Here is a 20691-nt window from a genome sequence, read left to right as displayed (position 1 = left end):
AGGCACTCCTCTGTGCCCAACACCTGTCCCCCAGACGCATTCCCTTCCAACCTGGTCATATTTCTGAGTCTTCTCACTCTTTGACTGCCCTTTTCATGGCTTGTTTTTTTTTTTTTTTGACAATGGAGTTTCCCATCTTGCAAACATCACATACAATTTTTTGTTGCCATATGTGTATTTGGATGTACTCACATGCATGTTCAACTGTTTTCAGCCTAACAAGTTGTCCAGTTTTCTTTGCATCCGTCAGAAGCTGCAATCAGCTAACTTAATTAGAAATAATTTTTATACTTGTTTTCAGATTATCGGTAAAAATACTCAACAGTGCTAGACCAAACTCACACCTCTGTGGGATTACATTAGAAACTTTTACTTAAGAGTCTCCATTAGTAAATACAGTTTTCAGTCACTTGAATGATTTCTATTTTGTTGACTATTTGCAATAGTGCCCTGGCAGATTCACAGATTTTAATGGGAATGCAAAATATTTCAACACATTTTAAAGGAATTGAACCCTACCTTAACAGAATTAGCTTTGTCAGCTAGGAATGCAATCTTTTCAATGAACAGATTGAATTTATTTTAGTAGAATCCCTTTTCCATGAAATCTCATTGACTAACACTCATTGAATTCCTGTACTTTAACTGTTATTTGATTGTGTCCCACTGCCATTTTTTCCCAGCATCAATATCACCCTAACTGACCTATAACTTCCCCTACTATGCCACTTATCTCTCTAAAATTTCAGCAGACTAGCTTCTTAATATTTCATTGGAATCCTTCCAGTTCTTCCAAACTTGAGCAATCAAATCCAGCATTCAAAAAGCTCCCGGAAGCACTTAAAAAAATCTTGACTGCAAGTTAGTCAGATAATTTAATTTTAAGATATTTAAACTTTCATAGTTACAGTTTGACTCAGTTACCCTTGGACTGTGCCCCATCTACCAGTACACTACACTAATGCAATAGATCTTTTCTTGGGCTACTTTCCAAGTTTTGTTCTCTAGGAATTGCATGGGCTCTTGGCTTCCTTTCAGGGGAACATATTCTTTTTAGTTTTTGGATCTCTTCACATTATGGTGCCTGATATGATGGTTATGACCATTTTGACCATCATTCTTCTCATGATGATTGTTTCTATGCAAAATTACAGCTACAAGTTCAAACATTCTCCAAGAAAATCCACATCCTGAGAGGCACAGCTTTAGCAGCACATCAGGGTGCAAGCTATCTCCTCTTTTGCTAATCAAAGATAGTTTTATTTTAATTTCTGTGTTTTATTTTTATTTACACCTTGCTAACAATCAGCTGATAGCGTGCAGGCATTTGGCATTAGCAAGCACCAATACTGAGCAAATTAATCTGCACTGGATTTCTTAGATCTAGCAAAACAACCTGGCTAACTGAAATCTTCCCTGTTTTGTATATGGTCTAGGATGTGTGTCTCTTCTATATGTGCTACTGCACATGTGTGTATGTCTACATAAACCATATCTGACATCAATATATGATGCCTGCATTATCAGCATGGCCAACCTAATTTTCTCACTGTCCTTCACCTTTTCCTTTCTTTTTTTCAGTATTAAGACACCATTTATAGGCCTAGGACACCAATTTTGCACACTAATCAATCTAAAAATAACAATAATTGCCTTCCTTTAATTTAAACCAACTATTTTAACCATGAAGGTGATGTTCATTAGCCACACTACCCTGTGTGCTCCAGCCCCTTTTGTACTCTCTAGACCTCTTCCTTTCTCTCCACAGTTGTCAGTGCTGTGTGAGTAACAGGACTCTGCTGAAGTCATGCACCACTTTCCATTCTCCCCAGAAGCGTTATGCACATGCTCTGCTAGCTCAGCTAATCGCTATCTTTCTAAAGAAAGGAGGTCACCTCCTGGGAAAGGACAGAAGGGAGATTCCTCCTTCTCCGGGGAGATGCCAAATACAGCAACACGTGAAGCCAGTTGGTGTGAGTTCACAAACCAACTGTGACACATAAAAAAGGATCTCTCTAGCAAGTGTTCTTTTTTTGACATATCCAAGTCTATAAAATACAAAGGGACTATTCAAATGCAAAATCCAGACCTATTACATTCCATGACTGCTACAGGTTGATAGCAAGTTGAAAAGGAGAAGGGAGTTTTCCCTGTAGTAATTTATGATTCCCACACAGATGATCTTCCCTGTTTGTTTTTACATGATGTGGTACAAATGGAAAAGGACTGATCTCCTCTTAGTCTAGGAATATGCATCTGACTTCCTGCCTGTCTGTGCTGTCACGGTTCGTGATCCCCTTCTGCAGTGTTTTGAGGATGTATACAGGATAGTTTTTCAACATTCCTTATTGATGTGCTTTGGGCATCAATGTCAATGCCAGAACAGTCTTTTAAATAAACACAGATACAGCCCAGCCAAGGCTTTGAGATGAAAGACAAAGGATTGAATGAAGAGATCTATGTGGCATGCTCATCAGGGGTGCTCTGGATACATCACCAGAGAAAGCAGAAGAGGCACCAAATTGACTTCGACTGACTTGAATCTCATGTTCTCATGACCTTGAAGAACTAGAGAGAAGGGGAAGACAGTTGGTATTTTATGTGAAGGTCATGAGCAGCACGGATAGGACTCTGTCTCTTGGCCAGCCAAGAGCAGCACCCAGAGCTCAAACTAATTTTGATACAGCAAACTTCATCATTTCTGCCAGCAAAACAAGTCTCCTATGAGTCTTCTAAACATAGGCCTGCTGCCTCACAGCAGTCCTCAGGGAGACCTTAAAGGGTCTGACAAAATTCTCAGTTACATGGAGCTAACTTCTGTATAACTAGGATTGTGCCCTCAAGGACAGAGAGAAGCAGACACTGGACTGAGGTATTCTCAGCCCGGGATGTGAGCATTTTCCTTGTGAAAGGTCAATCAGGTGTTGTGCATAATCCTATGCCTGGTGTTGTCTGTAGTCTGGATCTCCATGTTCCAGTGACACGCTGTCCTGTCCCTTGACAGCCTAATGAAAAACAAAAACCATGTAAGTGAAAAGTCCCCTCATCCTAAACCCAGATAAAATCACTGTTCTGCTTTTCCACTGTGATTCAATACAGCCTCTGCAAACACTGTCCATACTTGTTTTCAAAGACTGGCAGCACTGACTGCTCTTTCCCTTTGTCTCCTGCAGCACTGGTTGGAGCACCGGCCTTGGCAGAAGTTGCTCTCAAAATCTTATCCTAAATCTGCCTTACAATTTTTAATAAAAAAGAAGGTCTTAGCTATGGTGTCCTTGTTGAAGGTCAACCTAGGTAATTGCATACTGTATTCTTACAGTTCCATAAAATATCAACTGGAGTCAAAGTCCTTTGGTGCTGTGTTAAGGCTTTATGCCACACACTCTTGACACTCAGCTCATAACAAACTATATGGTCCATCATCACCTGAGCACCTGCTCCATAACAGTCTCTGCCTTCTTTCAGCATCACCCCAAGATATGTCACATTTCTATGCCTGAATAGATTTAATGCAGAACTGTAATGTAAATATTGTCCAAGCTTTATGTCCTGTGTTGTGTGCTGATGTAATTAAAGACCTTACCAGAATGCAATTAACAGGCATAGACTCACCAAGGCAATCGTGACTCTGAATTTACTAACTTTCATGCTATATAATTATTTTTCAGTGTTAGAAGCATCTTCCAAAATTCATCTATTCCTGTGCCCTTGTTCCTCTGATCTATCATTTCTCACGCCCATGGGGAGATGTGGAAGTTTCAAGCTTTTATTGAAATTCACCAGATTCCCCTCATCCTCCTGACCCAAGTCACGGCAAATAATTCTACCTAGTTGGCAGGTCACTTGTGCTGCATAAAAAACTACAGTGCATGCTCCCATGTAAGAGATTGGGAAAAGAACTTAAAACCTTGAAAGTAGAATTTATTTTTAACCCAGCAAAGTTGTCAAAATTTATATGTTTTGTTCCATAGAAAGTTCTGATATCAACATTTATTTTGGATGCACATCTGGAAGAAATGCCGAAACAGTAATGTTTTTACTGAAAGCAAATGTGTCCTTTCTCAGAAAAAGTTTAGCTTCAGCTTGGTTTGATATAACTGTGCGTCCCTTGGAACTGCTGTAGTGCCTCCTGAGGGTGATACATCATGCTTCTCGGCCGATGAAGTTCCCAGCCAGCGTCTTGTGATGTTTTGTGGCCATCTGACTCTCAGAGTACATTGCAGAAATTTAATGAGAGAGACGATTATGATGCATTATGGGAGTATGATGTCTATAAATTAAAATGTCCACAAGGCACACAGTAACTCTTGTGGACATAAATTAAAGCTGAACTGCCCCTTCATGAAATGTTTTAATTCAGTTTGACAAACCAAAGTATTTCAATTTAGGTTGAGCTAATTCAAAACAAAGCATTTTATTTTTCCCAGTGGGGTGTAAAAATCTCCAGCAGAAGTGCCACAGGGAAATTCAAAGCTCTTAAAGACTAAATTTCCATTCAGAAAAAGATATTCATGGGAAATATCTGACCCCCAATAATACATACTCCATATCCACATATTTATATAAATATATAGACAAATATATTATCACAAACAAAGAAATACAAGCCTGGACTGTTAAATATAGCTTAATGGGCTTAATATGCAGTTGGTGATATTTAAATTACAGTTTGTTGTATAATATCCAAGTAGGAAAAGGAAGTCATAGAGCATTTATTTCTAACATTTATTTCTAATGCCTACATGGATGACTCTATATGTTGCAAGCTCATGTCAGTAGAAGCTTTTTTTTTTCCCTAAGTGTCACAGGAGAGGGAGCTGAGAGGAAAAAGTGATGTGTTTCATCTCAGCCTTGATGTGTTCACAGCACTGACAGGCCTTCTATTGCTTCATTACAATCCTGTAACACTCTAGCAATTTGGAGACATCTCATTACTTCTGCACAGTTTTCTGGCTTCCCATTTTAAAAGAGGAAATCTGTTTCCCTGAGGCAGAGCTCTGCTATTGCATTGTGACAGAAATCTGTGTGTTTATGTATTGCTGGGAAAGGCCTATGTACACCTTTTGTATTACCACTGTTTATTGGGAAAGATTTCACTTATTTTGGACTTCCAGAAAACTTATTTCACAGCTTTTTTCAAGAGGATTTCTGTTTCCTAGAGACCAAAATTCTGTTTAGTCCCCAAAGCAGAGTCCTATCCCCAGGAATCTGTGCCATCAGAGGTGGAAAGGTGCGAACAACATCAAATCCAAACACCTCATAGTTTTTAATGAGGTTTCACCATGGCAGAAAGTATGAAATTAGGCTCTTGTTATTCTTATTTCAGCAACCATGAGTCATTGTAGACTGTTTCAGACACAGAATAATGGCAAAGCAACTTTGGAAATTGACAGTAACTGTTCTTATAGCAACACGGTTTGCCACTCACAGCTGCGGCGCCGTTTCAGAAGCACAGTGTTAACCTGGCCCATGACGCTGGAGATTCCACAGCCACGTCAGCTCTGCCAACTGCGTCCTGCTTCCAGCAACAGTGAGGAGTCCTGTAGGAGGGGATATTTCTGGGATGCAGCTGAGTCACAGGGATTGCAAGCACCAAGGGTGCTACGAAACTGTGTAGACACACACAGGTAGAGCCATGTCCATCATTCCCCTCTGCTCTCTGACCCCACCTGACTGTGATGGCACATGGCTATGTCGTAACAGCTTGTGACCGTGAGCTGCTTCTTGATAAGAAAACTAGACCACTCATTTTCTATTCCTCATTTTCCTCACTGAGCTATAGGGTCCGACTTGCTTCTCTGCCTCAACCATCTGGCTGGAGTTATCCTCATGACCTTTCCAGAGTTTCTGCTTTCCAGGATGTGTGCCTGCCTCCCCACACTGGAGAGAGTTTTCCATTCTGTCCCGCTAGATATACGCCCTGGTGTTTGCACTTATTCAAACCTAGTTTTGCTCAAAGGGTTCTGTTCTATCAGGTGATCAAGACTGAATCAATAGTGTGAAAAAATTGCCCTCTCCTCCCCATCCTTTACCACACCACCAGCTTTGTCTTCTCCACAAACTGCATCAGCTCTAAGTTTGTACTTCTCACAGCCCACTGAAGTGACATGCCTGTCCCTGTTTGCCAACAATGCATGTCTGGTGTTTCCACACAAAAGTGTCACTGCACAATATGAGATGAATATAAGCAGATTAACAGCTGACAAAAGAAGCTGGAAAACATTGCTTCTGGTAGAGGAATAGCAAAATATGTTGTATAGTGGAACACTGGGCAGAAACACTCCAGGAGATATGGATATAGCTCCAGGCAAGAGTACTATCAGCTTTTATGTATTGCCCTGCTATTGGGACAATGAGGCCCTCTGTACCTTCCAGAGAGACACAAGTTTTCAGGGAGAGACAAGTCTGTGCAGTGCAGGTTGCCTTTTCTCTGCATCTGGAGTCCTTCCTACATGACAGCATCACCATCTGTAGCTGCAATTTTGAGCTAAAAATAGCATGAAACATTTTTTCCTTCCTCTGTGCCCACTATGCCATTCACGCCACCAATGTCCTGCTGCAGACCCATCCAGTCCTTATCCCATTTACCCTCCTCCTTCCCTATATTTATGCCAGACTTATTTTGAGCCTCTTTATGTGAGCCATTAATCATAGTATGGTTAGTCATTTAAAAATAAAAAGAATTACTGGTCTATGGACGTGACAAGTCATTTCCAGCTACTGAACAACTTGGCAAGTGATTTTTTTTTCTATTTGGTTGAAAATATTCTAAATACACCAGGGAGGTTTTTTTATCTGTGTGTTTGTATAAAGAGAACATGTAAATGTGTCAGAGGGGATGAGATGGGAAACAGCCAACTCCTGAGCAGTTGCTAAAAGATGACACTTTGTAAACTATGTTGATAACCCTCTGTGGGAGGAATAGCAAAAACTTAATTAGTATTGATATGTATTAGGAGAAGTCTTATTTTTAGAGTTCTGAAAGGAGCCTGCAGGAACTTCTTGTTTTAACTTCTTGTACAGAAGTACAATACCTTGACTGCACAGGAAGGTGAGAAGCTTCACAGGGAATAAGGTGACCTAGAGTTTACTGTGACTTAGCTTTGTTCCGTCCATACAAAAGGCCCGCTGACTTCTAGGAAGGACAAAAATCAGGCTTATAATTTCTGGGATCTAAACTCAAATGAAGAAATAAATAGTTTTGACATCTGGAAAAGGACCTCAACTATGAGGTGTCCCAGATTAGTTTGCTGCCTACTCCTTGACTAATCTAGGAAAAGTCATTGAATCTTTTTGTACTTCACCTCTGTCCTGGCAAATAGCAATAGCAGGAATGTTTGGGGCACAGATAGCTTTTCCACCTTGTCCATATTTCTTGCTTTTAAGAAATGTTGTGCTTTTTGCACTAAGACATGCCTAAAACCTTTTAAAACTTTCTACAGAAGGACAGAGATGGTATATAAAATCCCTGGTAAAAACATGCTAGGATAATGCACTCAGCATGTGAGGGGCTCAAAGCTAATTCAAAAGTCTAACTCAGACACATGAGTCTAACTCTTCTCCTCTAAACATTAATACCGTAGTTGTCAAGCCCTTCTAGGTCAGGCCAGCCTCATCCTACAGTGGAAAAGACCCTTCTTTCAGATAAAGATTTTTTCATTAAAAGTAGCTCTGGCCCAGCAAAAGATTGCATTTTCTTGAGAAGAAGCTCTTCTATTCAAATAGTCTTCCCTATTACAGATAACATTTTGCAGCTTTCACTCTGGACCAGTCTCATCTGGTAGCTGGGCTTTTCCATGACGCTTCAGTTGAAGTGAATGGAAAACATACTGTAAATTCTTTGCTGTCAGTGTAACTTAGATACTGCACTTATCTGAGGTGACCTCAATCTTGTGGGAGGTCCCTTGGTTTTACTGCAGAACATAAGATAAAGAATAAATTAGTAATAACAAAACCGAGCAGTGAAAGACACTTGCTGAGAGCCCTATGAGAGCACTGCTGTGGATGCCTCTTCCAGTGTGTGAAAAGTCAGAGGCAGCATAGCTGAACAGGAAAACACGGTGAGAAAATCTTTGTATAGCATCATAGAAAGAAGACTAAAAATAGTCCAAATCTTGTTTCTCCACTTATTTAATAAATCATCTTTCTAAGGAGAACTGACACTTTGCAACCTCACAGCCATATTTTTAGGAGGTGGTAATAATTTGCAAGAATGGTTTGAGCTGGAAGAGAAGTAATTGATCTGAAGGGTCACAACAGATTGATGCTGACTGATTTAAACTGTGACACTGTTAGCTGAGATTAAATAGCAGGGAACTTTATAAAAAGTCAACTGAGCAAGAGAAAAGGCTTTTCTTCACACCTTCACAGGAGGTGTGAAGGATTCAAAGAGCTTGGGGCACATCAGTTTAAGTTTTGTGATCTCTTCCGACATATGGTTTCTTGGGCATCAGTACAGGGGATGTTTGCAGCCCTGATGGATACTAAGGACATGTCCAGGCTTCTCTCAGTGATACTCTAACTCTACCTATGCGGTATGGATGCAGTGTTATAACACCATGGAAAAACAGCCTGTGATATACAAGTGTTTGAGGATCTGTCTCACTGATTGGAGCCACTGGTGTTGGTGTGGTCCAGATGATTGTCAGCCATAGGAAGAGGTGAGCAAATGTCCCACGTGCAGCCAGCCAGTGTTCATCCTGTATGGACAAGACAAGCAACAGCTTTGCTGTTACCTTCAGGAGGCTCCACCCCATCACCACCCTGTACAGATCCACATAGATACTTGTTCTGGACTGGGATTCCTAACTCTTCAGCAAAACCACTTCAGCAAATCTGATGAAAAGCTGTCCTGCATGACACTTCTCTATTGGGTGTCCTGTTCCCTGGAGCTTTGGTAGCTCCAAACAGTGCTTATCATAACATCTTCCATGTTTCCATTACAGCTTGAAAGATAAATGAAGGGAAAACCAGCCATGCCCAGGAAAAGGAGTTTTGAATACAAATGAAATATAAATATTAGCGTACTGTACTGTCACAAGAAACACTGCTCTGAGCCACATATATCTGTCCCCTTTCTGTATTTTAAGATGCCCCCTTAGCCCAGCTGGCAGCATTATGATTCAATAACTGCCACTTGCTGTCAGACACTTACTGTCCAAGGAAGGGTGCTGAAGAGCCCAGCAATTCCAATGAGCAAGAGAGTTTTCTTGTGTGACAGGAATTGTTTATTCAGTCCTGTTTCTAAAATGGGGAGGATGCTAAAGACAAATTTGACTTTAGCTGCTAAAAACATCCAGCTTTATTAAAAATTGTTGCCAGGGCAGAAGCAATATTTTACAGCCTGTGAAGTCATTCCTCCTGGTTGATTTCAACAGTGGGAATTTTCTTCCATGTGCCTTCATGCTGTACACACTGTAGGGAGAAGGAAGTTGTCAGAGATTAGGGCATATTGAAAAAGGCATAAGAAAATATGTGCACATCTCCTCTTTCTCTCCTTATAGTTCTGTGCAAATGCTGCCTCCTAGAGATTCTCAGCCTCTCCCAAGTTTCATGGCTATCTCCATTTGAGAAACTGAATGACCACTGCAGCTACCCCCCTCCTTCTTCATTTTCACTTCCAGTTTGTGCTCAGCGGTGGGATGAACAGGAGTGAATACCAGCATTCATCAACACAGCCACAGAAACTTTTAATGAGATACAAGGATGCCATACTTTAGACACTCCATTTCTCCTCCTGCAAACAAGCCTGCCAAACCAAAGGGCCAGGTTGTTTTGAGAAGAATGAAGGGATGCAGCTTGTCATTTGCTAGCAGTGGTTGAAGTGGTATTTCTGTTTGCTTAGCTGGTCCCTCAGAAGACCATTTCCAGGCACACTGCATTCAGAGGTTTCCTGCTACATAGTGATGGGAAGAAGGTAGGTTAGAATAGGTGAGTCCATCTGCTTAATTGGATCCTGCAGAAGGACAGTAGAGAAATTCACTTACATAAAACAAGAGCAAACTGCTGCTCTCAGACAATTATTAAGCATGCTTGGAGACACAGTCTAAGCTCATGCATAGCAGACAGGGTGTCCAGTTGCCACTTGGATTTCTGAGAACCCACTCTGTTGCGGCGAGCGAAGGCCATGATTAGTGCTAACCGTACCATGAAGTGGTTACAAGCAGAATTAAAACATGTCATATGCATAGCCACTACTGTGATTGCTATGGGTTTTGGGGAAGAGAGTGAAGAAAACATCAAATACAGCACAAGGGAATCCCTGAGAGACACAAAGGCTCAAGCATTTGTATCTCCCAGCTGGAAAGTTGAGTTGTTGAAAGGAGACTGTGGTTTTAAGGAAGCTCACTGGATAAATCTGTCAGGGTGATAAAAATAGTTTGTGTTTTTGTTCCATCTCCAGCAGCACCCATGTTACTCCCATCTGCCTGCTTAGGGGAGATCATTTCATTGTGTCAGCTGTCTCAGAGTCATGGATGTGCATAGCACTACTAATCTGCTGCAGCAATTTTCCATGGCATCAGTCAAATTCAGCAATATTCCTTTACCTGAATCTATCTGAGTAACAGCCTCTGTCCTGCATTCCACACCAAATGCCTTTAAAGACCAATACAATACCCAATGGTGTTGCCTGGGGCTAACCTCAAAGGCAGTTGAATCAAATTGTTAGGGTAAGATTCAGCATGTCTAATTTCAGGGGTCTGCAAGGAAGCAGTTTATGACTCAGTGGGTTGCCCTGGGTCCTCTTGAAAGTCATAAAGAGAAATAAACACTTTTAGGATCTGATCTGTTTCACTCATTTTAGATGTCTACGTCACAATGAGGAAACTAGCACTTGGTAAAGGGAGACTGTGCATCCAGACATCTAACTCAGGGGAAGATGTCTACATCTGTCAGCTGCATCCTACCCATTGTGACTAAAGGGAAAGAGTGCATCATACTTGCTTACATTCAAAATTTATGCCATCCAAAGCTTTCTGCCAAAAACAGCAAATCTCTTCACATGATGAGACAGTTCTCAGTATTATGTGGTTTTCATTTACTCCTTGAAGCCTGAAGAAGTCAGAAACTGTAAGTGTAAGGAAGTCTGGAGTGCAACATTGACCTTATCACACAAGACTGTTTTTGGTACATCAAAGCCCAGCTTCCACTCACAGCTTCTGGTTGATAGTTCCAGGCCCTTAATTCACTCACTAACTTAAAAACTTCTTAAAAGTTCTGTGTAATAACAAGGGATAGAATAAGGGAAAAGAAAAAGGGCAGGCTTTGATCAGAAACATGGTTTGAATTGTTCTTACTAAAGCATGGGCAAATGTTTTGCCAAAGCAAGGAAGAATAAGTCTACAGCTAGTGTTTAAAATACCCTAAGTGACTAAGCAGTACTTGACCCAGCAGGACTGCAGCTTGAGGTTACTGGCAGCTCATTGCCTAGAAACTGTTTAGGCACAAATATGAAGATAAATAGCTTATTTTCATTTCAAGGAGCAAAAGGGATTTTATGTGTCTTAGTTGAATTTATCAAAATTCTTTCATTTCTTACAGTATAAAGTGATATTTGTAACAATAATACATAGTATTTGTAACACATTTCTGCTGTGTATTTTCCTAGAAGAAAAAACAAGGAAAATATATCTGTATTGAATTTGACAGGCAGGGATTTTTCCATCTTCCATATCTCCAATTGTTTCACTTGCACTTCATCAGAATGAAAAAGGCACAGAAGACTTAAAATTGACTAAAACCTCACATTTTTCAACAGTTTTGTGGAGTGTCTCTAGATGCTAATACCTCTGAGCATCACTTCAGTGTTTAACAGTTGGGGGATTTTGATGGTAACATGTAATTGTTGTTTCATTCTGGCTTGTGGCACTAGATAATTATGATCCTCTCTGCTCTAACTAATGGTGCCTTCTCTACATCCTGATTTTTTGCTGTTGTAGTTCTCATGCTACTAGTTGCTAAATATATGATATCTGCAATATTGTAAGCCCTGAAGAATCATAGAATATCTTCAATTGGAAGGAACTCATAAGGATCATCGGGTCCAGCCCCCTTACAGACCATTAATTTATATAATGGGCTTGATTCTCTACCATCTCTCATCTGGAGGTGCTGCAGTGCCTTTGCAATGGAAAAGACCTGTAAATGACATAGTTGCCTAGGCTGGTTCTGTAGCTATTCTCTCACATGCACACACACATGGTTCACACTATGAAAGGGAAAGATAAGCAATCCACGTATGCTGCACACCAGCCGTTGATCTGATCATGTGGGAAAGAGCACTCTATGTGCCAATAAATTAGAGCTGACTTTAAATTTTGGGTGGTGGTGATGATGTGACACTGCACTGGATGGAGCCTTGTAATCAGGAGAGCAGCACTAGGCTCCATAAGACACCCCAACCCCAGCCCTGAGAGACACCCATGCTCTGTTCCTGCTCTGCTCCGACTCCCCAGTGCAGCACTGGTATGGCCAAGCTGACTCTGCTTGGTTTGCTGCTGGGGTGCTGAGCACACATAATTCCAGGGCCACCACACCTTCCTTCAGCCCCAGACACAGCGAATGACATGCACCACTGAGTCAGCCACTCTGGCCTTTAGCTTAAGGCCCACAAAATTAAAAGTCTCTCCACTGTGTTGACAGCTGGAATCGTTTTGGTTATGACTACCCTCCAGCATCACACTGCTTTTCTGACTGTTCTGACTAGATGACACTAAACAAAACTCAGCTGAATGTTTCAGACTACAAACAGCTTTGTGAAACCAGCGTCCCTGACACACAGCCCTGGGTAACTGCCATCATTCATTCTCAAAAGCCAGCTTCAAACAGCACCATCTATGTTTGATACGCCCTTTCCAAACATCAGGATTTATTCTTGGGAGCACACAATACCCTGAGTCTGTACTAAAGAACTCATTGTTAGAGTTCACAGGACTCAATAAATAAGTCCCAATCTTCAGCTTGCCATTTTAAAGGAAATATGGTCAATTACATAGATAAAACTAGGAAAAAATTGCCTCACACTTCATCTGCCTATGATTAACAAACTATACCCTGCTCTGAGACTGGAGAAAGGGCAACATCCAACCCGGCTGTTTTGGGAGCTCCTGGAGAGCAGATCTGTCTTGAAACCTTAGCATGACACTGGGCATTGCACATCATTGCTCCAAGTGCTCCTCTATGCAGGATAAGTGGCACAGCCACCTCTTCCCCACCAACATGGATCCATGTGGAGCTTCATGACGAAGCTCTTTCCCCATCTTCTTCCTCTGTGGGAAGCAAGTGTGGGAGGTCTTGGTATGCCACAGTCCAACATGCCTGCTGTCTGCAGCAAGCTCTACCCAGCATTTTTTTCCTGAACTACCTCTGGCATTATTCAGCTGGATCCCTGCATGGTTGAGATAAGTGTGTGGACATGAAGGAAAGGGCTGAAAATCAATTGCAGTAAAGTTTGCTGATGAGAGGAGTGCCATCAGCAAAAAAGGGAAAACACAGTAAAGACGTAGGGGGTCGAGAGAACAGTGTGTTTTGCTGAAGAAAACTAAGCCTGTTTCAGGGTCTCAGTTCTAATTTTTAAGAAATTCTGTAATACCGTTGGAAGAGGTATACAGTGAGAACTGCAGTCTGCTACTGCATCTCTTCAGCAGTGTCTGACTCTGAGGTCAAGTGGGCAAAAGCAGCTCTTGGTAGCAAGGTATGGATTTTGCAGAAAAGGAGAATGAACCCACATGCAGTGACTTTCAGAGTGAAACTATTTTCTTTAGACTGTCTTGATGGACGGATGGACAGAAGAAAGGAACAAAGGCAGGAAGGAAGGAACAAAAGAAGGAAAGAAGGAACAAAGGAAGGAAGGAAGGGGTAAAAAATGGGAGACTAATGATGTAGGAGAACTGAGTCGGAAAAGGGTGAAAGATTAATAATTTATAATTAAAATACAAGGAAAAAAGCCTGTAAGCATGATTACTGAACTATAGGAAAATGTACTGCTTTATGCAGAGTTCTGTATAAATGGATAAGTCTGATTAAAAGCCTAGGGAGAGAGAAAACACCCTGCAGAAGGAAAAAAAATCAGAAGGAGGTTTCTTTGCTCATTGGCAGTGTTATGCTGATTCTTCTTTCCCTCAACTATTCCAGAAAGTTGCATTATGGTTGTTACTCCTATTCATTTGTTCTCCTTTGCTTTGTAAACCAGGAGAATGACTTCACCATAGAGAAAAGAGGGTAACTTTGGGCCACCTGGAAATTTTGCCATCTCTAGTGAAGAAGGTTTAAATAGTGACAGAAGCTTTACAGCACAACACAAGCAGAGAAACAAGACACTCCATCTTGGGGAGATGACACTTGCCAGCTTCTAGGCTTGTTATTGATGTCCTATCAGATACAACCACACCAGATTATCCTGTCAGGAATGGTAACATGCAGCACAGAAGGTGCAAACAGTTATTTTAACTCACTGCAGGAACATGTGCACTCACACACTACACATTTTGAGGATGTTACCCTGCGGAAGGGACACCTATCAGCTAAAGATAGGCATAAAGCATTTGGAGCCTTCTCAACACATGCTTGCCCCGGTCATTTTTATATACAAACAAGCTACTTCTTGAAAGCAAGGACTGAAGCTCAGATGAGTATTTATTGAGCATACACTTAATTAAAATGCTGGGTTTGCTGCTGAGGCAACAGACTCATGAAAATAGAAGGAATAAAAGTCAAGAACTTTTGAGCTGAAGTGTTTGAAAAGCAAAGACTCGTGAAACCACAGCAGCTCTGAGTAAATGTCTTGTCTGAATGCTAATTCATGCCACTGAAAAAGTATACATAACACTAACTATAGCAAGAAGAAAAAACATGCGTACTTTAAACAAACTGAACCCCTCCAAAACCACCCTGAACCATATGCAGTGCTGGAATACAATTACTTGGGGTATATATTCCCAAGGAGCAGTTTTTATCAGCCAGTAGCTGGTTTACATTTTCTCAAATAAATAAACTGTATGTGTGTGACTTTCTATTGCTTCAAGAAAACAAAGTTACATAAAAGCTGGTTATTTGCAGCATAACCTTTCTGAAGAAGCCTCAGCTGATATCAGGTAATTATTTGCCACCCGAATCTAATACTTTCCACCCCCTGCCAAGTCATTTTCACGGTATCTGCAGGGTGCGATGTGGATCAGAAATACCTTCACCATCCGTCAGTGCTGAAAATCACTGGAGCTGAATCCGTCTGCCCGTGTTTACCCAGCAACCAGAGTCGCGTTGCTAATGCGAAGGTCGCCCCATGTGAACCCATCAATCAGTGAGCTGGCGTTTTCAACTCTGTACCAATATCAGAAATAAGCTCAAGGGAACAGCTTTTAACCCTTCACTGTTCTTAAATGGCTGAATCCATCTGTCCTTCATGGAAGTAGTTTTCAGAGTCACTTCCAAAGTGACCTTCTGTATGCAACTTCAATACCTTACCTATGAGATACACCTCTGACATTCCCACAAAACTGTAACTTAGCTGCTGAATACATCTCAATATAGGTAGTGTAACTAAATAAGCTGTAACTTCTGAATTTAAATGTCAAGAAAACTCCTAGTGTGTATCTGATCACCAGCTATACTAAGATACAGTTTAAACATTTCAACTCAAAACAGAGTATTTCATTTAATCACAAGTAACTTTCAATTTTATTTAAGGTTGAAGTGGTTCCTGTGGGTTTTTTTATTCCTAATTTGATTTTTAGGGGACATCTATGTTAAGATTACAAATGCAGTCAGATGCTCAGTCATACTTTAGGGTAATGTTCTATGTGCCCTTCTGCTTTGTACAGATAGATGCCTTTATGCTCTTTTTGTGATTAAAGCTAGCCAAATTTATTAATTCAAAACATTCTTTCTATTTCTAAATTGTCTGCATACAGTTTGGGATTTTCATTAATTTTATTGTTACCTGAAATTGTTCAATGGGTGCTTTGTCCAAGCACACCTCAGACCACAGACTTTTTGTCACTGACCTGCAGTGACTGATTCAACCACCTCATGTTCCCAGTACTGAGTCTGGTAGAGCTGTGTGTCTGTGTCTGGGGTAGAACCCCGAACAGAGAAGAAAAGGTTTTGATGAAGGCATCTACAAAGATTCACTACTGCAAAACCTGAAGAAGCTTATCTTGGAGCTTGTGGAAAATAAGCATAACTAAAAAATACGAGATCTTCATTTGCCACTGAAGTGTATTCGCCTCTTGGCAATAGTTCACAACAACATGGGCCCTGGCCTGAATTCTGACTTTATAAAATTTTAACCCTACAGAAGTGTCCTGACGCTGTTTTATGTGATGAAGTTTTGTGAAATCTTCTGAGAAATAAGTGCTTTACAGCATGTTTTTGCAGTGTTTGCCACTCATGCTTGAGATCATTAGCTTACATGTATTCTCGTCTGTATCGTTCCTCTAAAGTATTGCAATGGGAAATGATTTTGGCTTCTTAGCTGTTCTGCTGCTCACACAAAATCCAGTGACAAGTCATCAGAATGTCTGTGATGAGACAGTGGTCTCAGCAGCTTTGTGCAGTGGCAGAGATGACAGTATGAGGTGCTAATACAAGTCAGTGATTAATGGGATGTAAGAACACAGATAGATTAGATTGGATTAGGCATGCATATGTTTAGTTTAAATTTAAACCTTAACAAAAAAAAGCAAAACAAATAAATAAAATCTTATTGTTTTTTGCCTTGACAAAAACATCAAGCTATTCTAAATCACTCTCTGGCTTTCCAGTGGCAAGGAGCTTTTATTCAAAGAAGTCTTATGCAGCCTGACAAATCATGGTCTCTAGATCTGAACTCTTTCTGTCTATTACCTGTTTTATACCTATCACAGCAGCAGCAAAGACAGATAAAGGAATCAGCAGCAGCATCCAGGGTGAACCTAGCCCTGGGCATATTGTGTGTTACATTGATGTAGGCAAAGGTGGGATTTAAAATCAACCAACCCATACAAGCAATCACTCCCAATTCAGTATTTATCAGTTGAGAATCATCCTTGCTACATCAGGAGCAGTAGCTCAGTGTAGTACTATGAAAACCAATGAAAATTCAAGCTGTATCACAGATGTACTCTCTGTGCCTCATTTTTCCACAGATGAAACTGGGCTGCAAAGTTTAACAGTTTGTATTAACCTGTGGCTAGACTTGTAGGAATCCATGGCTCTGTGTTATCATGCACTGGGGCATCAAGTGATCTCCTCCTTACAGACTCCTCCAAAATTTTTCCTTTCCTGTAGGACCACTAAGACAGTCCTTGTATGAGCTACGATTTCCTGTACTCCTGCTAGTTTATGCATCAACCTCAACAAAGCCAGGTCCATGCAAGCACCTGTTTAAGCCAGTTTAAACCACCTCTTCCTTCCTGAAAAAAAATGCAGGGTATCTTCCTATAATTTTTGTGGACACTTTAGTTTGAATTACTCTGACATTTTATTTTTAAAAAATCCTGTGTATTTTCTTTTTTTCTGCCAAATCATGCTCTCTCTTTTCCTCTCAGTGCTCGAATACCAGGTGACTTTAAAGGAATTGCTGAGATAAGGAATATGGAAGATTAGTATGTTCTCTCAGTAGCAGCTCTTCATATGAGAGAGAGAAGTGTGCTTTGGCCTTTAGATATTTTTTCCCTCACCTACTACAAGGTCTTGGTAAGTCACGGCCAAGTCAGAGCCCTTCATCTCCAACATGATCTCCTTGGACACTGTTTGATCCCGGGAAAATGCTAAAGGACCTACTCAGAGAAACCTGGCTCAGTTAGAGATAGAAGCACATCAATAAACACTTTGGCTGGGTATCTCTACCATGGCTAATACAGAGGAGTTCATGGAAGTGGACTGGGATGATCGCTGTTGGTTCAATGTGGAGATGCCATTGGCAGGGTTTTGTGTGAAGCAGAAACCAAGCAAACCCAGCAGACAGTACCACGTCTTTGGATTGAGGCACTGATACGCTCCCAATGCTTTAGCAAAGATCTCCTCCAAAGTTCTTTTAGCACAACTACAAAAAGAAACATAAACATTTGTGAATGCACTGCTGCTGAGACCTGTCTCACAGGCAGTGGTCGCAGGCATGTTCAGAAGACACACAGACCTGTCTGTAGTGCAGCTTGGGCTTGAGTGCATCAGAATAGAGAAGAAATTAATTTCACCTCTTCCTGTTCCAGCAACTGAATTTTAACCTAGAGCTCTTTGATGCCCCTGAGAATGCTTTTCCTGAACAGCCATGATGAACATCCTGTAAGCAGCGAGGGACACACTGGACAGGGACTGCACCAGGGTGCCTTGAGTCAGTGTGGAGGTACCTCAGCCCAGCTGTGGGAGAGCAGAGGAGCCAGCTCTTACAGCCACCCTAGTACCACGATGCCCTTTGCCGCCTGGAGGGAAGAGGGCAGTAAAGGGAAGAGAGAGCAAAAGGAGCATTTAGAAGCGAATCAGTTAAAAAGTTTCTCTCCATGTGAACCTGTCAATCTTCTGTAGAGGATTATGCCCACTGGGGTGAGTAAGCCCAGGCGCGCACACACACACACACAAACACACACACACAGACTTTCGCATAGTATCACTAAGACCTTGTGGTTAATTATAGCTCTGAATCTGACAGAGAAAAATTAGAGCGGAGAGGGACAGCTGCGGGATCCTGGGGTGTAGGGTCTGATTTCCAATGTAATCTGCAGCCCACCAAAGATCTTCACTTTGGAAAAATAAAGTTCAGCCATTTCTAGTCCCTGCCTGCTGCTTTTCCATTGCCTCATGCGTGCCGTGAACCTCTGAGCTCCTAGCAGGGTCCCCATAGCAGCAGCCTGGCCCATGCTAAGCAAGGGTGTCTTGTGCCAATGAAAAATATACATAGGCTGGGATTGCTCAGATCTCCTTTTCTTTCTGTTCTGCTTTTTTTTTTCTCTAGCTTGTTGCAGGGGATGAGTCTGTAAGACCAGTGCTAGTTTCTTTCTTCCTAGGTCTGCCTGCAAATCTCTCCTAAACCTGGAATTAAAATGAGGTGGCAAGTTTTACCTTTTTCCGGTGACATGTCATCTGACTCTTCTGATGTCCAGAGGCAGAGCTTTCAGAAACAATTCTGTTGATTCCACATTTTAAGGATATGGATAGTTCAAGTTCTGGGTATTGCTTCTGTCTTCCTTTGAAACATGGGAGACTTCAGGGAGTCTTGCTGCTCATCTTGAACCTGTTTACATGCAATGATCTCATATTACATTAAAAAAAAAAAAAAAGACTCCATAAGGTGGTTGCAACATGAGCCGAAAGGGAGAATCCAAAGATTACATAAAACTGGGATCACTGTGTTTAAGGTTTGTACCTCTGGTCTGGGTTACAGCAGTTTGAGAATCATTTTAATGTACACAGACAAATAATAATCCCTCATACTTACTAAAGTACAGTCAGGATTTGGGACCAGGTCTCCACTACAGGTTCAACACCATTTTTGGATGCAATCATAACTTTTAATGCATCTTGGAAGGCCAAAGAAACTCCAATGAACTGGAAAATGTTAGTGATGTGCCAATGCTTGAAGAGTATATGGGGCAGGGAATTATAGGCTGCTTAGCTTCACAACAATCTCAGGCAAAATCACGTACTGGCTGATTAGAAGATGGAAAATCCTACACAACTTTAATAACTTCTTTAAGTTAGGAATTTCTCATAGCAGTTCCTACTTTAGTATTACCATTGTTTACCAGTATTTTCCAAGGAAAATTAGTTTAAAACATCCATACCAGTTTAGTGTCTTGCTCTACTTCCAGATGCGTATTAAAAGTGAATCATCTTCAACATCAGAATAAAGTGCAAACCTCACACAAATGCAGACCCCAGACTCTGCCAGTGTGTATTAGAAGTTAAGCACGATGCAAAATATTGATTTTCTTTTGAAATCTATTTTTTAATTGTATAACTGTGGTCAACCAAATTCTGGTTTCTCCATTCAGAGACAATATTCATTAAGAATACACTACAACTTCCTAGACTTCTTTTAGAGAACAGATGCAGTCAGGCATAGGATCATAGAATCATTCGGGTTGGAAAAGGCCTTTAAGATCATGGAGTCCAACCATAAACCTGGCCCTGCCAAGTCCACCACTAAACCATGACTGTAAGAGCCATATACACACATCTTTTAAACACTTCCAGGGATGGTGACTCAGTCACTGGTAGGCCAAGCAGACAGACATCTTTAAGACACAGCTGAAGCAGCTGAACACATTATCAGTTCCGTTTCCTTCAACCAAACTTTCAACAGAGATCAGCTGACATAACATTAAACAGAGTAACCTGATGCAATGCAAAACAGGCAGGTTAGTTAAAATTACCTTTACCAGTGACTTGAGCCATAACAGTCTGACTTTATCCTCACAAAAACACCCAAAGAGTTGGTTTTCAGCTCTCTGGAGTAGACAATAAACAGCAGCATGGGTACAAAGGTAGATCAGATTGCTCAAAGCCTTGTCCAGCTGTGTTTTGAAAATCTCCAAGGGTGGAGATCTTAAAAAAGCCTAAGATGACATTTTTTCCATCACAAATACCCATTCCCTTTTGGAGAGAACATTTCCCCTTTGGAGAGAACATTTCCCCTTTGCTGGGCTCCTAAGAATAAAATCCTCTGTATCCATGTACTGATTTATAGCCTCTTCTGTATTCTGCTGGCTTTGCAAA

At 41.1% G+C, this 20691-nt stretch overlaps 1 long non-coding RNA gene across 6 annotated transcripts in view; it reads right to left on the bottom strand.

Moving 5' to 3' along the window:
• LOC135409265 (uncharacterized) overlaps positions 1 to 19272 on the bottom strand; it is a 42317-nt gene extending 23045 nt beyond the window's left edge. The window contains exons 1-3 of one of the 6 annotated variants that reach the window (XR_010428132.1): positions 19036 to 19236; positions 9155 to 9414; positions 91 to 3005 (exon numbers count right to left, since the gene is read on the bottom strand). This is a non-coding gene — a long non-coding RNA (uncharacterized LOC135409265). Of the gene's footprint in view, positions 1 to 90; positions 3006 to 3900; positions 4201 to 4389; positions 8700 to 9154; positions 9415 to 19035 lie in introns of those variants that run through there. The other 5 variants (XR_010428130.1, XR_010428128.1, XR_010428129.1 and 2 more) reach the window with 5 other exon arrangements.
• Positions 19273 to 20691: the final 1419 nt, after the last annotated feature.

Source organism: Pseudopipra pipra, chromosome 2 (assembly GCF_036250125.1).
Source record: "Pseudopipra pipra isolate bDixPip1 chromosome 2, bDixPip1.hap1, whole genome shotgun sequence".
NCBI lineage: Eukaryota > Metazoa > Chordata > Aves > Passeriformes > Pipridae > Pseudopipra > Pseudopipra pipra.
Note: the sequence above shows the minus strand (reverse complement) of the source record. Positions and strands in the feature narration are given on the sequence as shown.